The following is a 5,196-nucleotide window of genomic DNA, read 5'->3' on the forward strand; positions in this document are numbered from 1 at the left end:
GCGATCGGCTGTGACCTCTGGTCTTCCTGTGGACATTCAGGAGACCATTGATAATGCTAGGGCTCCTTCGACTAGGAGGCTTTATTCTTCCAAATGGAAGGTTTTCGTGGTGTTTGGCTCATGCAGTAGACCCAGTCAGCTGCCGGATTGGTTCAGTGCTGGAGTTTCTGCAGGAGAAGTTTGCAGCTGGAGCAGCTGCTACCACCTTGAGAGTTTATGTTGCTGCTATTGCTGCTCGCAGGGATGTGTACGAAGTCACCCTAGGTAGACATCATTTGATCTCTTCATTCAAGCATGGGGTTAGGCTTCTGAGGCCGGCGAGCCCTGTCAGTGTTCCTTCCTACAGCCCAGACCCGGTTATGTCCCCAAGGTTTTTTCGCTGCACGTCATTTTGCTCACAGGTTGTTGTGCTTCACTCATTTATCCTCCTCCTTTTGCTGTCTTCACCTGCTCTGCCCATTTCGAGCTTTGAAGCTTTATGTGGACCACTCTAGCCAGTGGCACAAGTCCTCCCAATTGTTGATGTGTTTTGGTGCTGGCTGCAGAGGGTTTGCCGCATCAAAACGTAGTATTTCTCATTGAATGAGGGATGCCATCTCGCTTGATTATGTGGTGCGAGGTCTCTCTTCACCTCTAGTCATTCGAGCTCATTCTACCAGGAGTGTTGCCTCCTCTCAAGCTCTTTTTAGAGGAGTTCTCCTGGAGGATATTTGTGTGGCGGCAGGGTGGTCCTCTCCTCACACTTTTATCAGGTTTTATAGTTTGGATTTAGATGCAGCTCCTGGTTGAATCAGCAATTTGAGGTTAACCTGGTCTGTTTTGCAACGGGACTGATATGGCAGCGCTTAGCTTGGTGGGTGTGGTATATCGTTACCATTGCGTCATAGATATGCAGTGTTGAGTGAACCTATGAAAAAGAACGTCTCGGGTTACTCATGTAACCCATGCTCTCTGACTAGGGAACGACAACTGGCAAGCTTCTCGCACTGCCGACAGGACTTTTTCGGCAGGAAATCTGAGGAGCAGATGGCGCACTCACTAGTATTAGATTTGGCGACGTGGTGACGTCGGGTGGCGCCCGCGCCATCAGCCAATGAATTGGCATGTTTCCATTCGGCTTCAGACATTTGGCACACAAAAGGGGTGTTCCCACTGCATCATAGCTACGCAGAATTTCGTTCCTTGTTCAGAGAACGTGGATTACGCGAGTAGCCTGAGACATTTTACAATGCAAAGTTTGAACGAAGCCTTTTTTCACTGAAAAAAAGTGAAGAAAAAGAAAAACACTGTAAGAAGTCAGCAGAAGTCAGAAAGAGCTTTATTACCAAGTATGTTTACACATACAAGGAATTTAACTTGACGACAGGATCTTCCAGTGCAGAAGAAAGTACAGACATACTGCAAACATACATGATGTGCAGACATACATAGGAATAACACAGTAGAGATGGAATATAACACTAAGAAAAACAGAAAATTATATAATGCACTATATACAGAAGTAGAAGTATAGAAAAAAAATGTAATTGTTTAAATGAATGTACAGATATGTTATTTACAAGTGTGCAGTTTACACTGTACAAATTTCGGATTCTGTGTATAAATATGTCATTTATGGTGGATAATGTATAGTTATGAGAGTTTTAATTATTCGGGCTGAATATAGCCTGAGGGAAAAAATGTTCTTGTGCCTGGCTGTTCTGGTGGTTGGTGCTACATGTTAATTAACTGGTGTAGGCCATATAAAGTTCAGATTCAGCTTTGGACACTTTGTTTACTATATATAATATTGACAAGATCATCTGTCAATGATCTTATCTTTATACTCAAACCTCACTGAGAGAAGGAAACTAGACACTGTGTTAAGCTGCTGTGTTAATAAAAACTTGGACTCTGAGGCTACGTTTACACGACAACGATGTAGTCAAAAACGGAAAAGTTTTCCCTTGCGTTTTTAAAAAGTTTCACGTATACACGACAACGTTTTCAAAATGATTTGCGTTTACACATATCTGCGAAAATGGCCAAAAACGCTGTATTACGTATGCCAGGCCAGTAGCTGGAGCTGTCACCTTGTTAGTAAACAGTACCTGTAGGGAAGTGACGATTATATGTTTTATATGATGCGTCTCCGCTGTTGTTTGTAATATTGGTAAAGTAAATCCACACTTTGCTGAAGAAGCGTTAGCAAACTCTTGAGCAGCAACAACAGTACCATGTACTCCGCCATTGTTGTGTACGTTTGTTCATGCTTACCTTTAAAATCGACATGTATTGCATGTCTACATACCTAACACGTACTACGCACACGCATGACGTCACCGTTTTCAAAGATTCCCGTTTCGGTTGTTTACATGGAAACGATAACGGTGGCGTTTTCAAAAACTTGCACTTTGAAACCCGTTTTCAAAAATATGCGTTTTCAGTCCCCAAAACGCTATTGTTGTGTCAACGAACAGGCAAAACGCATAAAAAGTTTCCCGTTTTTGGCTGAAAACGTTGTCGTGTAAACGGCCCCTGAGTCTGTATATACATAATTTAAGAAAAACTATGTGAATAAAAACTATCAACAGCACTGACAGTGCAGACACTGTCCTGTTTATCATCCCCTTTGTAAAAATAGAGCATTTCAATTCTGCGGTGTCATGAATTTTATTAAAGCAATGCGACTTGTGAATGCATACCTGTTTATTTCTCATGCAAAATACTTCTGGATAAGTATATTTCAGTAAAACCTTACCTTGATGCGTCAGTCCTGCCAGCTACTTACCAGTTACCTATTGTTTGAGATTTGAGAGTGAAATAAGTGCAGTCAAGATGGACAGTTGCTGTTAAAGTGCCCTTATTATGGGTTATGAATTTGAGATTTTGGGAGTCCCCAACAGGTTGACATGCATGCATGGTCAAAAAACACTTTCATTGTCTAATGTGTAATATGCATTTACCTTACTTGCTCAACGACTCCCAAACGATTCGCTCAACGATTCATTTTTCCAAACCCCTCCTTTGCGTGACGCTAATCTGCGGTGATTGGTCGATTTCATTTCATCATGCCTGTAATGCCTGATAAAGTTTGTGAGGCAGTGCTACTTTGTGTACAGCCGTTACCGGGGAAACAGCTATTTTTACAGCTCCAAAAGCGGCACCTAGTGGCAAAGAATGAATTTGCATTTTCAATCAGACCAAGTCTTTTCTCTGCCATTTAACAGATCAGCTTCACCTGATGCATTCTGGCTGGGAGGGGCACCCCCAGCAGTCAGCTGCTGTAACAGCAAACATATAAATATATAAAAAATAATACAAATTAACAAAAATAAAAAAATATCAAATTATTACTTTGATCTCTGCTGAAAATATGTTTTGGTGTGCTAAATTCATTGGCAAAGCTTACTCTTCCCCCGAGGACTCTCAACTAGTTAGCAGATGGAGGTAGCACTCCTTTCGTCCACCCGCTCTGTCTCTTGAATTTCTTGAATTATCTCACTCTCAACTTCAGAGTCAGGAGGACTTGGCTGAAAGGAGTATTTTCACACAGCCTCTGAAAAGCAAATAGGCCTATATGAAACAACACTGAGTGTAGTAAGTAATTTATATATGCTATTTCTAATACCGCATGCTAGCTTACCTATTACAAACCTCCTTAGCCTCAGGTTCTGAAAAGGTGTCTTTTGGTTTGAGCCATTCCAGTTCAATTTATTGGCTAATGAACGGCCAATGGGATTGTTCATCATGGGATGAACAATCCCATGAATGGAACAGCACACTTTACAATGTATTTGTGGACTTTTGACAGCCTTCACTCTGAGCATCACAAATCAATGTCATCCAGCAGAACCAGTTATTTGAAGCTTTTCTGGTAAACACTTGTCAAACAAGGCTGCATCCTCTCATCATCACTACCCTTCCCTTTGGCATCTGAATGGCTGATTCTGTAAATCAATGAGAGAAAAATCAAGAGATCCAGTGAACACTCACATTGACGTTTGAAAACCTGGTTGATGTTGGAAAACAATGCTGACAGTATTCGGTTTCTCTCAAGTAGACACCAAGACATGCAGCAGAAGGTCAAAGTCTTCAGAGACAGACAGAATCATCAGCCTCAAAGTCAACAGCAAAAAGACACGAATGAAAATGAACTCCAGAGTTGAAACAGTGGAGCAGTTTTTCTTAATTGGCAGCAAAATTACAGTTGATGGTGACTACAAGAAATAAACAGTATCATCAAAGCAAACCAAGCATATTCTGTGCTCAAACCCATATGGAGGTCCACCATACGAAATACAGATACCAAGATCACACTTATGGCTCCAAATGTTGGAAGACAACTACTGCCATTGAGAGTAAGCTTGATGTCTTCCAAACCAAATGCTTCCAGTGCTTATTGAAGATCTTTTGGCCCCATACCATCACTAACGTTCATCTCCTGAGCAGAACAGGGATGCGAAACAACTCAGAAGCCATAGAGCTGCACCACTGGAGATGCTCAGTCATGTCTGGAGAAAGACGCCCAACTCTTTGTTCAGGACAGCACAAGGAAAAATAAACCTGACATAGGACAGTTAAAAGAGTTGAAAGCCAGAAAGCTGATCCTCCAGACAACTCCTATTTCACCAGTAACTAGTTCTGCGCAACTTTTGCTCAAATAAGCCTCATTCAAAGAAACCTGTTATCCAAGACATAATGCCGTTCCCAGCCAGAAGCATTACTTGATCACTATAGACCTCACCTTTGACGTCACAGGTGCCATTCCTTCAACAGCGCCCATCGACCAATCAGGATGGATTCCCGATGGATGCGACCTCACTGTATTAAAGGGATACTCCACCCCAAAATGAAAATGTTGTCATTAATCACTTACCCCCATGTCGTTCCAAACCCGTAAAAGCTTCGTTGGTCTTCAGAACACAATTTAAGATATTTTGGATGAAAACCGGGAGGCGTGTGACTGTCCCATTAACTGCCAAGTAAATTGCACTGTCAAGGTCCAGAAAAGTATGAAAGACATCGTCAGAATAATCCATCTGCCATCAGTGGTTCAACCGTAACATTATGAAGCGACGAGAATACTTTTTGTACGCGAAGAAAACAAAAATAACGACTTTATTCAACAATCTGTCTCCTCTGTGTCTCTCCGCATCACCGTAGCGCCATTTTGGAGAATAACCACTGAACACAAGCAGCGTACGCTATTCTGTG

The sequence above is a fragment of the Sinocyclocheilus rhinocerous genome, unplaced genomic scaffold (assembly GCF_001515625.1).
Source record: "Sinocyclocheilus rhinocerous isolate Xijiao unplaced genomic scaffold, SAMN03320098_v1.1 scaffold556, whole genome shotgun sequence".
Lineage (NCBI taxonomy): Eukaryota > Metazoa > Chordata > Actinopteri > Cypriniformes > Cyprinidae > Sinocyclocheilus > Sinocyclocheilus rhinocerous.